Source organism: Eumetopias jubatus, unplaced genomic scaffold (assembly GCF_037043125.1).
Source record: "Eumetopias jubatus isolate StellerSeaLion01/CBP00866 unplaced genomic scaffold, mEumJub1_p1.0 scaffold_4, whole genome shotgun sequence".
Classification (NCBI taxonomy): domain Eukaryota; kingdom Metazoa; phylum Chordata; class Mammalia; order Carnivora; family Otariidae; genus Eumetopias; species Eumetopias jubatus.
The window spans coordinates 29353574-29373531 of NW_028274810.1; the positions used below are offsets into that span (position 1 = coordinate 29353574).

At 40.4% G+C, this 19958-nt stretch overlaps 1 protein-coding gene across 5 annotated transcripts in view; it reads left to right on the plus strand.

The window, feature by feature from the left end:
* Window positions 1-16377: 16377 nt before the first annotated feature.
* The window catches only part of EVI5 (ecotropic viral integration site 5), a 197265-nt gene continuing 193684 nt past the window's right edge, over window positions 16378-19958 (plus strand). For 2 of the 5 annotated variants that reach the window (XM_028087639.2, XM_028087638.2), the window contains exon 1: window positions 16378-16618. The gene's annotated coding sequence lies outside the window, so the exon portion shown is untranslated. The remainder of the gene's footprint in view (window positions 16619-19958) is intronic. The other 3 variants (XM_028087637.2, XM_028087636.2, XM_028087640.2) reach the window with 2 other exon arrangements.

Below are 19958 nucleotides of genomic sequence, written 5' to 3' on the forward strand. Positions count from 1 at the left end.
CTGTCTCTCTGTCAAATAAATAAATAAAATCTTTAAAAAAAAAAAACCCAAATTCTTAAATACAGAGAATAAACTGGTGGTTGCCAGAGGCGAGATGGGTGGGGGGATGGGTGAAATAGATAAAGGGGAATAAGACGTACAAATTCCAGTTATAAAATAAGTCACAGAGATGAAAAGTACAGCCTAGGGAATATAGTCAATATTATAATAACATTGGTTAGTGACAGATAGTGACTACACTTATCTTGGTGAGCCATGAGTAATGACAGAATTGTCGAATCATTATATTGTACACCTGTAACATAACACTGTATGTTAATTATACTCCAATAAAAAATATATGTATAGTTCATGTAAAGTGCCTAGCATTATACATGGTACAGAATAAGGTATAGCTATTTTTGTAATTATTTTATGGGGATGTGATGGTTTGTCTTATGTGTCAACCTGGCTGGGCAATGGTATCCAATTATTTAATCAAACACTAACATAGGTGTTGGTGTGAGGGTATTTTGTAGATGTGGTTAACATCTATAGTCAGTTGGCTTTAAGTAAAGGATATTATTGATAATGTGAGTAGGCCTCATCTAATCAGCCTTAAGAGCAAAAACTGAGGGGCTCCTGGGTGGCTCAGTTGGTTAAGCATCTGCCTTCGGCTCAGGTCATGATCCCAGAGTCCTGGACTCGAGTCCCGCTCAGCAGGGAGCCTGCTTCTCCCTCTGCCTGCCACTCCCCCTGCTTGTGCTTTCTTTCTTTTTGTCAAATAATAAATAAAATCCTTTTTAAAAAGAGCAAAAACTGAGGCTTCTTAGAGAAGAAATTCTGCCTCAAGTATGCAGCATAAAATCCTGCTTGAGTTTTTTGTCTGCCAGCCTGCCCTACAAATTTTGGACTCAAGACTGCAACATCAACTCCTGCCTGAATTTCCAGCCTGCCAGTCTGCCCTACAGATTTCAGACTAGCCAAGTCCCCAAATCACATAAGCCAACTCCTTAAAATAAAGGAAGTGTGTGTGTGTGTGTGTGTGTGTGTGTGTGTGTGTGTGTGTGTGTGTGTGTGTTTATCCTATTGGTTCTGTTTCTCTGGAGAACCCTGATATAGCTAGTATAGTATACGTATGTAGTATAGTTTGGCCATAGATCAAAACAAAAGTTTTAGAAAATCCACTAGAGACAGTGGAAGAAGAAGAGAGGGCAAGAGAAGTTCTAAGAAAAATAGGATCCTCTATACAGCTTACTAGACCCAATTAAAATTTCCACAGGAAGTGGGAGTCCCTCAACTAGTGTGTAACCCAAAGTGTCTACACAAAGCTGGGCCTGGTCCCTCTGGAGAGAGAACTTTTGAACTTTCACTTCACTGTTACTGAGGATCTTCTCCCACTGTGAGTTGCTTGCTCTACCATGCCCCTTCCACTGTGGCCCTCTGGGACTCACTGGGAGGAGCTATCAGACTTGCTTCTTTTTCATGGCTCAGGGACTTTACAGTAAGACTGAAGACTGAATGATGTTGTTCAAGAATCAGGCACTTGGTTAAGTGCCTGAAGTGTAGACTCTTGATCTCAGGTCTCAGTTTCATGGCTGTGAGTTCAAACCCTGTGTTGGACTCCATGCTGGGTGTACAGCCTACTCAAGAAAAAAAAAAAGAATCATTGCAGGTAGTCTGGCCCTCCCAGACTCCTATTCCTCAGTGGCTCTGGACACAAGGTAAATGGCAACAAAATGCATGGGAACAAAATTCTCCTCCAACGCCTAAGGATTCCAAAGATGGACTCTTTCCTGGTTTATGTCATGTACTAGCTGTTATATGTTTCCAAAATGAATATAGATACAACATAGTGATTGGGATCGGAGTTGGAATTCTCTGTTTTAGGGTCCCAAGGGGTGCCCAGCTGTTAATTAAAACTCAAATAGGGGTGCCTGGGTGACTCAATCGGTTAAGTGGCTCCCTTCAGCTCAGGTCAGGATCCCAGGGTCCTGGGATCTAGCCCTGCTGCATCAGGCTCCTTGCTCAGCGGGGAGCCTGCTTCTCCCTCTCCCTCTGCCTCCCTCTCTGCCTACTTGTGCTCTCTCTCTCTCTATCTCTCTGTCAAATAAATAAATAAAATCTTAAAAAAAAAAAACTCAAACTACTTGCTGCACCTGGGCAATGAAGCAGTTACTCCAGATTTTGTTCAGACATTACTCATATTAATGATTCAGGTTTTAAAAATTCAACTTGCCAAATGACTTAAAAACCACTCGTTTCACACATTGCTTAAGATTACTTAAAAATCAAGACATTACTGTGCTTTGAAAACCATTTGAACAAACGAAAACCTAAAAGGCATACTACCAGTGTGGATTGTCTCAATGAGAAACATTTTTTTTCATTATAAATATTAAGTGCGTAGGTGATTAAATATGGCCAATTTTATCTCACTTAATTTTCTTGTAGCATGGGTCACATTCTAACTTACCATCAGCATTTTTTCCCTCTATCTGTTCTGCCATTAAGTTTTACCTTCCTGAAATTCCAGTTTTATCAGATTGTGATTAATAATGAGCTTCTTCTGGGGTACCTGGCTGGCTCAGTCAGAAGAGCATGCAACTGTTGATCTCAGGGTTGTGAGTTCAAAACCCACACTGGGTATAGAGATTATTTAAAAAATATAACTAAACTTAAAAGACAAATAATGAGCATCCTCTGATTTAAATACAAGTACATAGGGGAACATAGCTGGTGCAGTTGGGTTAAGTGTCCAACTCTTGGTTTCAGCTCAGGTCCTGATCTCAGGGTTGTTAGATCGAGGAGCACATGGGGCTTTGTGTTCAGTATACAGTCTGCGTAAGTTTCTCTCTTCCTCTGCCTCTGCCGCTCCCCACTACTTGCTCTCTCCCTCTCTAAAATAAATAAATGACTCTTTTAAAAAATTCAAGTACATAATCAGTAGTATCTATTTATATTTTCTAATTAAAACTCAATGAAACTTTCTTCCCACGTAGAAATTTTTTCCAAAAGTGGAGCAAGAAGATCATTATAATGCCAGTGGATAGGAGCTAAGGAAGCCACTTCATACCATTTATACAGAGTTTTATTTAGGGTAACTTATTGATGGAGATCAAGCAGACAACGATGCAGGCACTGTGCAGCTACTCTCCTCAAAGTCTGGAACTTAATCCACAGATTTTATAGAGGAAGTGATATGCAGAGGTCATTGTGGTGAGGTCAAGGGTTTAACATTTAACAGGCCTCGTGCACCATCTGAGAGTCAGAGGGGAAGGAAGGGAAAAGACTACGTTATCTCTACTAGTTATCTAAGCAACTTTAGGGAAGATCAGAACAAGCCTGCCTTCATTCCAATCAGGGCATACATCCACTTGCAAGAGGCCTGGAACACGTAGCCCAGAGGAAGATCCCTGGGTGGACGTGAACAAGATGGCAAGCCAAAGATGGCAGAGCATTGTCAGCACTCCTAGGTTAGAAATCTGTTTCATCCTATTTTCCATGAAAGAAATAATTTGAGGGAGAATGCAGCTGTAAAATTGTTGAAAATTATTGTTCATTTGACCAAAATCTGAGTTTTGATCTCATTTATGTCACTGCCTACTCTGTATCTACATCCAGGTGATTCAACCTGCCTAGGGTAAAACACACAACCATGCCAAATGCCCTCATTTTAAATTCATGACTGGGAACTTCAAGTAGGTCATCAATGATGCCTAGCAGTCATACTATATTTCTCTAGTAAATTCATTTTTTTCACTCTCCTAGACAACTCTTTCGTACCTTTTCTTGGCTCCTTAAACTGTCAATATTTTTTTCCACCTTTTCTCTCAGACGGTGACATTTCTTCTTATTTCACCAGGAAATAAGCACCACCAGAAAAGAATGTCCACAAATTCCCATGAGCCACCTATCTACATGCCTTCTATCTTGTAACAGTGGGTGAACTGTCCATGATTCCATTTGAGGCTAACTCTTCCACTCTGGCACTAGGCTCCAGCCCTTCTCACCCATGCCATGGTGTCTCTCCAGGAATGCACCCTCAGTTTGCCCTCTCTGATAAATCTTTCCCCTCAGCATTCAAACATGATGGTATTTGTCTTGCTTTAATAACCAACAAAAAATACTTTCTTCGACTACTCCCTTCCAAAGATTTATCTGTTTCTCTGATTCTACTTTATTTCCTCTTATTTTTTCTTGGACCCACATCAGTCAGGCTTTTGCCTACACTGTTCCTGGAAAGAGCTTATGATCACCAGTGAGTTCTATGTTGCTAAATCCTATGGTCATTTCTCTTGACCTATCAATAGCAATTGACTCAGTATTCTTGAAACACTTTTTTTTTCTCTTGGCTTCCCAGACCTATGCTCTCCTGGTTCCCCTTCCACTTCACTGGCTGCCCTTTCTCAGTCTCTCTCATTAGTTCCTCTTATGCCCAAGCTTTAATCTTCCCCTAAGAAAGAGTCGGTCTTTGATCCTCTCCTCTTTTTCATCTCTGCTCACTCCCTGAACTCAATTTCATGGCTTTAAAAGTATCAGTAAGTCTGGTCTCATTTTTAAAAATAAACAACGAAACGGTAGATATTCATATACTCAGAAATGAGACAGAAAGGAAATAGGCCAAAAAACCAATGGTGAATATCATTTGGTCATGAGATTACAAGTGATTTTAATCTCTGCTTTTCTGTAATCACATTTTACACAATTAATATGTAATGTTTCTGTAATCAGGTAAAAAAAAAAGACTCGTGGCCAGAGGGATGCAGACTTACCCAATAAACTCTATTATTATTTTTAAATTGTATTTTTAAATTATTGTTATTATTATTTAAAGATTTTATTTTTAAGTAATCTCTATACCCAATGTGGGGCTCAAACTCACAACCCCAAGATCATGCTTTATCGACTGATCCAGCCAGATGCCCCACCCAATAAACTTTAAAACAGTCTTCTCCCACCCAAAGCATCAGAACACTTTGAAAATAATGAGAAGCATGCAGGTTTGAAGCCACTTCATACCATTTACACAGAGTTTTATTTAGGGTAACTTACTGATGGGAGTACTGATCCCTTAGGGGTGGGAGAAAAGAAGCCTTGGACAACAAAAATTATGCCAACTGATTTGCACTGTCCAGGAGGGGACCTAATTATATTTCCTAGGTGCCGAGTGACTGAGAGGGACCTTCTCTTGGGGAAGGACAATGGGAACGTCCAAAGGCTCAAGGATCCCATCCTATCAAGGATCTTAGACTCTGGGATTTTCTTTGAAGTAGAATGAAACGTCACTGAATACTTTTGTTCCCTAAAATTGGAATTTCAATAGTATTACTTCTTGTTTACAAAATCAGTTTTTTTTTAAAAAATTTTTTATTATGTAATATTTCTTAAAAAAAAAGAACATCTGTGTGTAATGAAATTCAATGATTAAAATAGACAGACTTGAACCTGGAACTTCACTTGGTTACTAAACATTACCAATACCTTTACACATATTTGCACCACTCCTTTCCTGTCCTGTTCGCCTGCCTGTCTCCCCAGAGAAAAAGAATACTAAGCTAAATTTATCATTTCCGTATCTATTTTAATAGTTTTTTGGGTATGTATATTTTCTTAAACAATGTATTATTTAGTTGTTTTTAGAACTTCCTAAAAATAACATCATACCTTATCATGTTTTCTGTAAGTTGCTTCTGTAACTCAATATTATGCCTCTAAGGTCATCCACATTGTTGTATGGAGCTGTAATTTTCATTGTTATATAATATCCTATTGTGTTAATATACCATATACATTCACCTACCAGGGGATATTTGGTTTGTTTTTAGTTTTTTCTATTACTAACAGTGCTACTATGAACTTTCTCAAACCTGTCTCCCAATACACATGTGTACAGGTTTTTCTAGGCCAATATCTTTTGTGCTTTTTTCACTGCAACCCAAGTAATGAGTACATTTTACGCAGTAATTCAGTCTACCTGTATGGCACAGATGGCTAGCTGTTCATACACTTCCATGCTGTAGAGTTATCCCTGGAAAATAGGTCACTGAGAAGTTTATAGTCAAATACTGAGATCTCTGGGGATTAAAATTGATTTCTCTTTTTATCTTTAAGTTAGATAAAATTTTTGTTAACTTTTAACTGCATTTTGTTCGGAGAAAATATTCCATATAATACCAATTGTTTGAAATTTGTTGAGACATGCTTTATTGACTGAAAAGTGATCAGGTTTTGGAAATGTTCCATGTCAATTTTTATAAATGGTCTGTGTGTGCTTGAGATGAATGAGTATTCTCAAATTATTTGATATAGGTTTCTATCTTTCTGTAATAAATCAAGGTTCTTAATTACTTTGTTTACATAGAGATACACATATATTTTTGAGGATTTATATATTTGAGAGAGTGTACATGGGGTGGGGGGAGAAGTAGAAGAGGAAGGAGAAGAAGAGATCTCCAGTGGACTCCCCACTGAGCATGGAACCCATCATGGGGCTCCATCCAGGGACCCCGAAATCATGACCTGAGCCAAAATCAAGAACCATACACCCAACTGACTGGGCCACCCATGTGCCCCTGTTTAAATATATTTTTAAGATTTTATTTATTTATTTGAGAGAGAGAGCGAGCATGGGGAGGGGCAGAGGGAGAGGGAGAGAGAGAATCTCCAGTAGACTCCATGCTGAGCGCAGAGCCTGATGTGGGGCTTGATCTCACAATCCTGAGATCATGACCTGAGCCAAAACCAGGAGTCGGACACTCAAATGACTGAGCCACCAAGGCACCCCTAAATATATCTTTAAAAATATTTGTAAGTGAAATGAATTTGCTTTAAAGTATAATTTTATTGAGATAATTGCATATGCAATTATAAGAAATAATGCAGAGAAATCCCTTCTATGTTTTGCCCAGTTTCTCATAATAATAACATTTTGCAATACTGTAGTATATCACAGCCAGGTTACTAACATTGATAATTTGCCTTTTTTGTATCACTTTACTTTAAACCTTTCCATGTTCTTATGTTTCAGGTGTGTCTCTTGTGAAAAGTTTATCTTGGATTTTATTTCTATTTTTTAATCCAATCTATAACAGCCTAGTTCAACCCATTTACATTTACTGAATTAGTAACATTTCTACTTGTTTCCAATTCTATTTTTTCTTTTTCTTTTTTCATATGTTATTTTCCTTCTTTGTCGCCTTTCGTTTTTTTACATTAAGGTTTTAAAAAATCGTTGTTAACTTATATATTATCATATTCCATTTTCTCCCCTCTACTAGCTTAGAAATAGCATAGTCTATTTCCGTTCTTTCTGTGATCACCCTTAAAGCATTCTTAACAATATCCAAAGTTAATATCTTCCCTCCAAAACAGTATAACGCACTTTGAATACTTTAACTCTGGTCATCCCAACCTAAATGCTATTATTCCAGTTTTTTAGTTTTATCCTTTTCTTAATCCTCCAAATTATCATTAAACAGATATTTCTTTAGATCTAACTACATGTTTACCTATATCTTTGCTCATTAGTTCATCTCCCACCTCCCAGCAAAGGATTATTTTTCTTCTCTCTTTTCCTGTTCCTGATCTGAGACCAGCAGCATTGGCATCACCTGGGCAATTTTGAGAAATGCAAGCTCTTAGGCTCCCTGTTTAGATTTGCTCAATCTACATTATCTGCATTTTTAAGAAAGATTTTATTTATTTATTTGACAGAGACACAGCGAGAGAGGGAACACAAGCAGGGGGAATGGGAGAGGGAGAAGCAGGCTCCCCGTTGAGAAGGGAGCCTGATGTGGGGCTTGATCCCAGGACCCTGGGACCATGACCTGAGCCGAAGGCAGACACTTAACAACTGAGCCACCCAGGCACCCTTATACTTTTTTTTTACTTATAGTACATATCTGTTTGTTGTCTGCTTATTCCCACTATATTTTAAGCTCCATCAGGCAGGGTTTATGTCTGTTTTTGTCACTGATAGGCTAATTATCTATTGCTATTCTATTTATTGCTATTTGTGGTAAAAAAAAATCTCCCCAAAATTTAGTGCCATAAAACAACAATAAACATTGGGCGCCTGGGTGGCTCAGTCGGTTAAGCGACTGCCTTCGGCTCAGGTCATGATCCTGGAGTCCCAGGATCGAGTCCCGCATCGGGCTCCCTGCTCGGCAGGGAGTCTGCTTCTCCCTCTGACCCTACCCCCTCTCATGAGCTCTCTCTCTCATTCTTTCTCTCAAATAAATAAATAAAATCTTTAAAAAACAAAAAAACAATAAACATTTATTATCTCTTACAGTTTCTTTCTTTTTTTTTTAAGATTTTATTTTTAAGTAATCTTTACACCCAATGTGGGGCTCAAACTCATAACCCCAAGATCAAGAGTCGTACACTGCACCAACTGAGCCAGCCAGGTGCCCCTCTCTTACAGTTTCTATGAGTCAGGAATTTGGGAACAGCTTTCTGACTGGTCCTGGCTTGAGGTTTCACATGAGATTCAGACAGATGTCATTTGAAGAAGTTCCCTGTGGAGGCTGAAGGATCCACTTCCACGGGGGCTCAGTGAGTTTTGTCAGGTTTGTCCTCGGTGCTGATGGGATTTTTTTCTTCATACAGTTCCACACACATGGTGGCTGGCTTCCCCCAAAGCTTTCAGTCCAAGAGAGCAAGACAAAAACTCCAGTGTCCTGATGACCTAGCCTTCAAGGTGGTTACATAGACCAGCCCTCATTCAGTGTGCAAGGGTCTGTACAAATGCATGAAGAACAGGCAGCAAAAATCACTGGGCCAAAGTGGAGGATGGCTATCACATGCATCTAGAACAGCACCTGTCAAAATAACCAGCTTTAATAAGTATTATATATTATATATAAGGCTCAGGAAGAGCAGGGTTGACTGGAATCAGGGATTCTAGTATCTTCAGGATGTTCTCCATCTCATTTTTGTGCCAGGGTCTCTGTGTTCATACCCTTAGAGCTTCATAATGAGAAGGCAAAGGGCCTTTACTTGTCCAGGTCTGGTTTGAAAAATCCCAGGGTATAACCTCTCAGGCCTACCGACTTAATGCAGTCAGTGTGGTCATGGGGTAACATGATTGGTTTAGCTTGTGTCAGGTACTGGCACCTGTTAATAGAAGATGGAAAGGGGTATGAGCAGATAAAAATAGTACAACTCTTTCAGCCGGGTTAGATACTCCTCATTTTGTATGTTTCCACCATAACATATCTCCATGTGATAGAATATATTGTTATTGTCCATTTATTTGTTCATGTCTGTCTTCTACATCAGACTATATGTTCTTACACTAGAGCTTGAACACCAGTACTACATTTTTGTAACTCCAAACAACAGAGGCTTTGTAGTGAAGAGACTTATGCTTGCATTTTTGCTTTTCCTTTTACTATCATTGTGACTTTGGATCAGCCTTAGTTTCCTCATCTTGTGAATGGGCCTAATGATGGTTGCCTCATGTGGCAGTACATAATGTTATTGCTGACATGTTGTAGGAAGTGAGTGTTAGTTATAGTCCTTCTTCTTAGGAAAGTGCCTGACACAATTGTATATACTTATTATGTTTGTGAGTGAATGAATGAATGAATGAATGAATGAGTAAATAAATGAAACATTCTTAGTGACTTGCTTGGGGTTCACTTGTAAATGAGGATCACAATAGGCTTATGGTGAAGATTAAGTGAGATGATAGATGAAAACTGCTTCCAAAGCCCAACTCATGGTAAGACTTCTAAAAAATAAGCTATCATTTGAGAGAGCTAATCTTCTAAAATTAACATATTATATTGGATCTCTTTCAAGAGAATGGGAGAATAATGGAGAATAGAATGTCTATGTAGATCTCTCTCACAAAGCATATCACTTGCTTCTGTATTTCACAGTATAGTCTCAATTAATAGCCCTGAATAATAGAAATGCAATATCTATTAATAGAACACTGTAGCCTGCAGTATTCCAAGAGCTAAAGAGTTAAAAAAGAACCCAAAAAGTAAATCCTACCATGACTGTCTAGTGTCAAATTCTAAGAGCTGAAACCACCTGATATTTAGCAGCTTCTAGCCCATGTCTCAGAATCAGCACCCCAAATATAACAGTTCATAGACAGCTGTCATTCTGAGACAAGTCAAGCCATTTAAGGAAGGAGGGAGTAAGGAAGAAAGGAAGGAGAGAAGGTGGGGAGGGAAGGAGGAAGGAAGGAAAGGTGGAAAAAACCAAAATCAATTAGTCTCTCAAAAGACCAAAAAGCACTGGTTAGTGCGTTTCCAGTCTTCCACATTCCTAGTTTCCCCTAAAGGTCCTACCTAACAAATGTATAAGGTGGAACTGAAAGGGTGTTAAATGGGTGGCTCCCAGTGGCAATGTCATTGTAAACACTCCCTATGAGTCAGCTATAAATTCAATTCAAATCCCCAGTCTCCCTGTCTTCTCCGCTTATCATGGTTTCCACAAAATGATTGCTGCCTTTAGAAATGCTAATGGGAAACAGGTAAATGTCTACAATGTTTGATTTTTATATCAAAACTTATAAAAATGTAAGCACTGCAACAGGAAATATTTTGTTATTGAGTTAGGGCTTATATACTTTGCTTAGTTTTCGAAACACAGGAACAGCTTGTTAACACTTCTTCAGTTTTATTTTAAGAATGTTATTGTATTATGGCCATTCGAGGGATTAACAAGAATTTATGGAGCATTAGGTTTAATTTCACACCTGTAAGAAAGGTATTTTAGTAACTGACTTTTGTAATTCAATACTGTTTCTTTACCTTGCTGTAATTGGCTACTGGTTATCTTTTTTGAATGTACATTCTCAGGGGAGACCTGATGAGTCCATAAGGGCTTCAGATTTCTCAGGTGGAAAGAATAGCTGAGAAAAATGACGGGTTACTATAGTATTCATTCACAAATTCCATTTGGTGGCAATGTTGAAGGTTGTGTGGACTTTCACTGATGACTTCAGCAGGGGTTGCTTCTCTGTTGTTAAGGAGCGCAGCTTGTAATAAAAGCTAAATTAATTTTATTGTAAAGCAATACCTTCCTAATGTAGTTTCCTTATCCTTTTTGTGGAGGTGAGGGCAGAGTGTTAATTAACATTAGCTAAAGTTTGTAGTTTACTGTTAGATGATTTTCACATGAAATAACACATCTTACAGTACATCAATCTTTGGCAACTCTTATTCTTATTTGCCTGATGAAGAAACTGAAGCCTATAGAATTTAAAGGCCAATTAGCAGGTGGTAGAGTCAGAATTTTTCTAATTCAGAGTCTTTTAAAAAAATTTTTAATCTTTTTATTTTTGCACCTTAGTGCTTTGTGGCTTTGGATAGTAGCAATTACAATAGCTACCATTTGTTGAATGCTTATGTGCCTTGCATATATTATTTCATTTAATTGTCACTTCAGTGCTTAAGTATGTATGATTATCATTATTTCCAGTTTATAGATGAGAACATTGGCTCTCAAAGAGGTTAAAGCACATCTTTGGCAAGCACGCTGAAATTTTAGGTCACAGTCTAGTCACTTGCATGAATGTAGAACTTACTAATTCCCAGATAATTGGATAGTTTACATGGAATTACTATTTTAGCTGCACCAAATTTTATCTTGCTTTAAAACAGTTATCTCAGTCAAGAAAGGAGCAGATTTGGTAGGATGGAAATTGGCCCTCTATTGATGTCCCATTTTGGTGGCTCAATTTTAAAAGCTGTTGTTGGGGGTGCCTGGGTGGCTCAGTTGTTAAGCATCTGCCTTTGGCTCGGGTCATGATCTCAGGGTCCTGGGACCGAGCCCCACATGGGGCTCCCTGCTCCACGGGAAGCCTGCTTCTCCCCCACTCCCCCTGCTTGTGTTCCCTCTTTTGCTGTCTCTCTCTATGTCAAAAAAATAAATAAAATCTTGAAAAAAAAAGCTGTTGTTGGATTGATAGTGTGAATGTCTAATATCACGTATAAAAGTGATATCCTAACTCGAGTCAGAGAGCTGGTTCTCTACCACACCTGTGGCAGATCTAGTCTTTACCTGCACACAAAGAGCCGAGAGATGGCAATAGAGTTGCGTGCCTCTTAACAATGTTCTTTTCTAGGATAACGTGCATTGCAAACAATGGAATGTGGTAGAAGTGAGGCTAAAGCCATTCTTATAACCTCAATATATTGAGAGGCCACAACTTCGGTGCTTCAGTGAATTTGGATTCATGTTGTGGAAAGCAATGAGCCAAGTAAAATAGGCTTTCCCTATTTCATCATGAGCCTTCATTTTTCCAAAGCAAGATATTTTGAACTTTAGCTGGGAGTCTCAATGGAGTGTTGTTTCTCCTTTTTCTAGAAGAGTGCTGCCAGAACTTGCTGAGAGATGGAAATGTTCTATATCTGTGCTGTCCAAGATAGTAGCCAGTAGCCACATATGGCTATTGCTGAGCACTTGAAATATGTGCGTGCCAATGGGAAACTGAAATTTTAAGTTTAATGTAAACAATCACATGGGGCTAGTGGCTGCTGTATGGGAGAGTGCAATCCTAGAATGTGACTGAGATGCCCTGGTTTTCAAAGGAAACCCCAAATGCCAGCTGCCCAGGGCGAGGGTGGGTGTTGTTCACAGATGCGGTTGACTCCCTGGTGAGTTCCTCTTCTGTATACTGGGTAGTTTTGCCTCTCAGGAGAATGTCTCCTTTCCTTTTCCTTTCTGGGAGCAATGATTCACATGGCTGACTTATAAAACACCTTTGGCAGTTGAGAGCATGGTGTTCTGAGATTTAACTCTTGCCAGGTTTAGAGAGACTAGAACTCAAGCCCTCTCCTGTGCAGTTGACACTAATCAATGCCAAGGGTGTACAGCATTAGAACATAGAAAACTTTTGATTTGCTAACTGAATTTCCATCAAGTTTAACTGTCTCCAAGGAGGGTGCCACTGCCCACTGCACCCATGCTTCCTCTGTTTTGAAGTTCCAGAGTGTGAACAGTGGAGAGGTAGAGAGCTGAAGCAGAGGTGGTGTTGGTGTGGAATTCACACGGTAGAATTTCGCTTACGCAAGTGCTCAAGCACTTGTGAAAGATCAGAATTAGCTACTTCTCTGGTTGGATTGAGCTATTTCAGTGAAAAGTTAAAGTGTAAGCTCTTTCATCAAATAAATTGAGTGAAGGAAAGGGGTAAACCAGGGAGATTGCTAGAGGGTCAGAGCTAATGGTATATAAGCATCTCTCCTCAGGCCATTTAAGATAAAATATCTCAGGCATTTAACACAGCAGTGATTAGATTATTTGGAATACATGTGTGTACATTATATATATATAGGAAGTAGATATCTTGTATACTTATATATACATATAAGTATGTACATCATATCTATATATATGGTTCCAATTAAAAAATATAATTTGTACCAATAAAATCAACACCAAGCTTGTTCTTATCATTCATTCAAAATACATTGAACAGCTACTATGCAAAGTACTGGGGCTACTGAGAAGCCTAAGACAGAATATGATTTCAATCATTGCCAAGCTCTTGATCTAGTGGACAATATACATAAACTACTTTCTGTCATTTGACTGGGTTCAAAGCCCTGCCTCACCATTTTCCAGTTGTATACATAGGGGCAAATTCCTTGGTATTTACTAAGTCTCAGTTTTCTCATATGCAAGGAGGTTATAATAATACTTGCTTCATGACCATACTATGAAGATTAAAAGAAATAACGTATGTACAGCCCTTGCTGATACTCATACCTGGAGAGTACTCAATCGTGTGTTAGCTTATTTTTTAATTAGTAAGTTTCATTTATTTTTATATAGTTTCTTAGGTAAAATTCACATAATGAAATGTTAATTGTCCATATTTTGACAAAATGAACACACCTCTGTAACTCACATCCCTATCAAGATTTAAACCATTTTTTAAAAAAAGATTTTATTTATTTATTTGACAGAGAAAGACACAGCAAGAGAGGGAACGCAAGCAGGGGGATTGGGAGAGGGAAAAGCAGGCTTCCCGCTGAGCAGGGAGCCAGACACGGGATTTGATCCCAGGACCCTGGGATCATGACCTGGGCCGAAGGCAGATGCTTAACGACTGAGCCACCCAGGCACCCCGATTTAAACCATTTTTATCACTCAGAAATTTCTCTCATGTATCTTCCAAGTAAATTCCCTGCCAGAGGCAACCAGTTATTTTTTTTTTTCCACCACAGATTGAGTTTTACCTTTTCTGGAGCTTCAAATAAATAAAATCATACAGTAAGCACTCTATTGTGTCATTTATTTTTAAATAGATAATATATTCACATGATTGGAAATTGAAAAGGTACAAAAGGGCAGTCAAAAGTCCTGTCTCCCAGGCACCCAGTTTTCCCCTCTTGAAGCAACTGATGTTATTAGTTCCATGTGGGCCTATCCCATAGCTATCATTAATACAGGGGTTTATACCAGGAGCTCTGAGAACTCCATTTTAAAGGTTACCCAAAGAATATTGTGACAGCCCAGGTAAAACAATAAAAAATCAGTTTAAAAAATAACTGGAGTTCTTTTAGATTCTGATCCCAAATGTCAAATTGTGACATTTTACCTTTCTATGACTTAGGTAATCTTTAAGGCACATCTAGTTCAAGTTCTAATATTCTATAATTTTCATTCATCAATTAAACAAATAATACTGAACAAACATGGAAATACAACCATGATCCAAAGAACACCAAGCTCCTGGACTTATGGATGTAATAATAGTCCAGTGGTGGAGGGGAGGAATAAAAATTCCACAAAATAATCATAAAACTACAGTTTCAGCACCGTGTGATAGGAAGGGACCAAAGTGAGGAGGTCAGAAGGTGCTTCTCAGAGGTAGAGACAAGAGCCGACTGAGGTCAGAAGGATGAAGGCTGGAAAAGCTTTCTAGACACTGAGCAAAGCATATACACAAGCTCTGTGGAGGGAGGAAGTTTTGAGGGATTGGATGAGGCCAGTGTGGCTGGAACAGAGCAGGATGGAAGAGACAGCAGTAGTCTGAGCAGTGAGAAGAGATGGGCAAGGCACCTGACCTGCAGGGCTTGGTTAGTTAAGGGTTTTGTCTAAGAGAATGGGAAGCTATTAGAATGGTTTACCTGGGAAGTGAGGAGGTCACATAGCCTTCTGTGTGGAGAAGAGATGAGAGAAGAGCTAGGGTGCATATGGGTAAGCCATTTAGAAGAGTAGGTTAGGCACTCCTTCACCCTCACCCAGGTAGCTTGGGCTAGAGTGGTGATGGAGGAGATATAAGAGAACAGATTCAAGGAAAATTTCAGAGGTAAAATCAACAGGATTTGCTGATAGATGTAATATAGGAGGGAAAAGTAGATTTTCAAGGCGTCTCTTAACTTTCCTATACAAAATGGATTGTTTCAATAAAATTGTTGATTGAAATTAACTTTAAATAATAGCATGATCTAAAAGTTATGAAAAATTTTGCCTCATAAAATTTCAAGGTTTCAAAGTTTTTAGCTGGGTGGAGGGCATGGCTCTACTTCCTATATTTTAGTATTTCCTGAGCCTGTTTTAAAAAAATGGAGAGTTTTTCTTTTTCTGAAATGCTTACTACAGTGGAATCCCTTCTGGAGATTGCAAATTTATATCAGAAAATAACCAGGGGCTATCTAATTTCTAGGCAAACAATTTTGGAGTTTTTTGTGCTGATAATTAGTCATTTTGTAATTTATAAATGTGTAATGAAAGTAATTTATATTGCCTTTATTATTTTTCTTGCTCGTTTTTCTTGGGGTTGGATCAGAATTAGTAGATAGTTTCTGTCCCAAACTAAGTACTTCTAAGAATTTCTTCGTTGACTTTGGATGGTTGCCTGGCTGGACTTCATATATTTGTGCCCATGCTCTGCCCCCTGCCGGACTCTGCATAAACCCAGTGCGTCAAGACGACTGAAGGTAGAGGGATTTGCAATCACAAGTGCTATTTGCACATTGATTATTGTTTTTGAGAGTGACCTAGGTCACCTCTCGGGGAGCTCGCAGGGCCTTTCGGAAGCCTGCGCGTCGGCGCCGCGTTCCCGCGACCTGAGAGTCGCGTGGGCGATGCGGTGGCGCAAGGCCAGCAGCTCCAAGCTGGGGGTCTTCTCGGGCCCCTGAGGGGGTGTGTCCTGAACAGCTCTTACATGCAAAGGGCGGCCCAAGATACTGGGGAAGTCTGCAATTCGTAAGGCCGAGGGCCGGCGCTTTGAAAGAGAGGCGGAGGAGGGAGCGGGATTTCCCCGCCCCCGTTCCCCACGGCCCAATCCCTTCGGCTTCTCCTTTTCTCGACCGGCCGCCCGGCCCCTAACCTGCTCTAACCCATTATGCGGTAGAGGCGGCCGGTTTCTTTAAGGCCCTGCCGCGCCTGCGCCTTGGGCTTTCCTGACGCGGCCGGCCGGACCCTGGAGGAGCCAGCGGGCGGGCAGGGTAGGGGTCGGGTAGTTAAAGCAGCGGCGGCGCCCGGAAGGGTGGGTGAGGGTCGGTGGCGGCTCCGAGCTCTCGAGCTAGAGCGGCGCTCGAGAGAGGGCGGGGAAGGCGGCCCGCGAAGCCGGAGCGGGGCCGAGGCGCTGAGACGCGGCGGCGAGGCTGCCGGCTGGATGGGAAGTTAATGTTTACGGCGGAGTCCACCCAACGTTTCCAAGGTGAGGGGCGCCGCGCCAGGCCGGGCGGGCCCGGAGGCCGGACCGGCCGCGAGCCCGGGTTCTGCGGGGCGCACGACGGGGCCGAGGCGCGGCGAGTGGGGCCGCCACCAAACTTGCGGCACCAGCGGGGCGGGCGTGCCCGGCCCCGCCGGGGCCTAAGTTCCCTGAGGCCGCGGCGGCCCGGGACCCTCCTCCCGTGGGCGCTGGGGAGGAAACTCGCCAGCGGGTCTTCCAGTGGAGTCCCAGGGAGGTGGAGGGACCGGGCAGCTTCGGGGGTGCTTCCTCACAAATCCTGTGGGATTACTGACCTTTCACCCCCGCCCTCGAGGCCAGAAGTCCGTTCTCTCTGGTTGTCCTGATGGAGTGAGACCGCCCGCTCCCTTTACTTGCAAAGTTGACGTCTTGATTTGGCCTCCGGGATTCTGCGCAAGGCAGAGTCCCCAGGCAGGTGATGGGCTAGCCAGGTGTGCTAGGTGACTCCCAAGGATGCCCTTGGAGAGCGTTTGTAACCATCACTGAATCACCTTATGATTAGCGGGGCAAGCCTCAAACTAACCGCAGAATTTCCGGTAGATTGGGTTGTGATGTTGATGTTTGCTTTAGAATTGCCGTGATTTCTTTGTGTCTGTCTGTTTTTTGGGCGTCTTAGATCAAGCCAGTTGTCATCCTTTCACCGAAGAGTTGACCAAAACTTTTGCAATGGTTTCCTTTGCTTTTCTCCTATCCATCGCTGTTAGAGGTGACTTTGAAAAGCAGCATTTTCTTGCAAAGATATCTTTTCTTTGGTTTACAGTGTAGAATGATAAACTCCTTTCTTCGCCGAAAGAAATCCAGTGCTTCTTGAAGTTCAAGAGAAACTTACCTTTGTTCTGGACTGATACGTGTTAGTAGAGTTTTTTGTTTTTTGTTTTTAAATTTTATTAGTAAACTTTCTTGAAGTAACCTGAAATTCCTTCTCTGTTCTAAAATGTTAGACTTAAGGTCTCTGAGAACTTTGTGTCAAGGAAACTTAGAAAACTTATTGCAGTATAATATACAGAAAAAGTGCACAATCCTAAGAGTGCAGGTAAAGAATTTTTACTAAGTATACCATCACAGATCAAGAAACAGAACATTTCTTCTTTGGGGTTTATACCTAGGAGTGGAATTGTTGGTTTGTACAGTATGTGAATAATAAAACTTTAGTATTAGATACTGTTGAACATTTTCCTGAAGTGGTTGTGCTAATTAGCAGGGAATGGTAATTCAGTTACCCCACATTCTTGCTGATGCTTGTCAGTTGGAAACATTTTTGCTATTCTGGTAGAGGTGCTGTAATATATTAGTGTAATTTTATTTTGCATTTTCCTGATGGTTGTGGTTTTATCTTTTATAGGGCATTTATATGTCTTTTGTGAGATGTGTGAGTCTTATTTTTTTATTTATAATTTTTTGGATATGAGTCCTTTCTGGGAGGTATACACACACACACACACACACACACACACACACCTATCTATAAACTGTACATAATTTATCTTATTCCATTCTGTCTTTCACTCTTTTAATGGTGTTTTTTTGACAGATGGACATTGTTGATTTTAGTGAAATATATTTACTATTTTTCTTTATGAGTACTGCTTTCTGTGCCCTATTTAAGAAATCTTGCCTAGTCTAGGAATATGAAGATATTTTCCTATGTTATCTTTCAGAAGTTTTATTTTATTTTACTTCTCACTTTTTTTTTTTTTTAAAGATTTTATTTATTTATTTGACAGAGAGAGACACAGCGAGAGAAGGAACACAAGCAGGGGGAGTGGGAGAGGGAGAAACAGGCTTCCCGCAGAGCAGGGAGCCTGATACGGGGCTCAATCCCAGGACCCTGGGATCATGACCTGAGCCCAAGGCAGATGCTTAACGACTGAGCCACCCAGGCGCCTCTACTTTTCACAGTTAAGGTGCAAAATTTACAGTAAATTTCAGATGGATTGTAAGGGTCAAGATTCACTTTTAACCAGGTGGATATCTTTTTGACCCAGCATCATTTTTTAAAAATACCATACTTGTCCCTTTGCACTGTGTGGCACTTTCTCATAAATCGGGTGACTGTTTAAGTGTGTATCTGTTTCTGGATACTCTATTCTGTTTTATTGGTCTGTTTGTTATCCTTGCACCAGTATCACTGTATTAATTAATGTAACTGTATAATAAGCCTTGATATGTGATAGTTTAAGACCTCCAACTTTGTTTTTTAATACTGGGCAGTTCGTGGCTCTTAGCATTTCTGTATAAATTTCAGATTCTGCTTGTCAATTGCATACGGTAAGATACACACATTTTAAGTGTAGTTTGATTTTTGTCATGTATACTCCCGTGTCACCAACACAGGATACAGACTATTGTGAAAACCTTAGAAAATTCCTTTATATCCTTTGTTCTGTCTTCCCCACTCCCTGCCCAGAGGCAACCACTATTCTGATTTCTATCCCCATAGATTAACATCAGTATTTTCTAAAGTCGTCCAGGTGATTCCCTTGTGTGGCCAAGATTGAAGCCATTGGTTCAGGTGGACTGTTTGAAGCTATTCCAGTGTCTCTTTTTTCGTTTTGGTCTGGGCGGATTTCCCAGAGAGTCTCTTCCAGTTTTGTGCTTGGAGAATAGAAGTTTGGTTGCCCGTGATCTGAGAACTCAAGAAAGAGGGCTGAATAACGAGCGGTACAACATTTAGTATATAAGGTCACATAATTTGCCTCTTTTTGTTGTGATACCTGTGTCTTCTACCATGTATGGTTTATCCTCTTGAGAGAATAAATCTCCAATCAGCTGCTGCATTGAGGGTGGGCCACTCAGTAGCGTGGAGGAGGAATGGGGTCCAGGTTTCTAACTGTTCACAGCTTTCACCTGATCCTTTCTTGCTTTAGTCTCCCCTCCCCCTCTTTGTTCTGGCATCCCTGAGCTTTTTGAGGATTGTATGGTATAAATTGGGCTTGTTCGAAGTTGCCAGCACTGCTGGTTTGTAATTTGGCTGTTTTTACAAAGTCAGTTACCACTCCTCCATCTTCTTTTCAGCTTCCAAAATTTTATTGCTGTCATCTCTTCCTCCTTTCTCCTGTCCTTGTGGTTTATGAGCTAAAAACAGAACACAACATTTTCTTTATCCTTGTTTTAGTAGAGTTTTGGGGAGGGAGGAAAATTAGTTGTGTGTGTTCAGTCTGCCAACTTAACCTGGAAGTCCATCATCTGCTTTCCTTTATACAAAAATGTGTTGGCATCTGCTGCTCACTGTTGTCTCCTCCTTGGTGGGTTATATCTTTTAAATCTCTTTGTTTTCTCTTAGGCTAAATTTATACAGTTTAAAGTA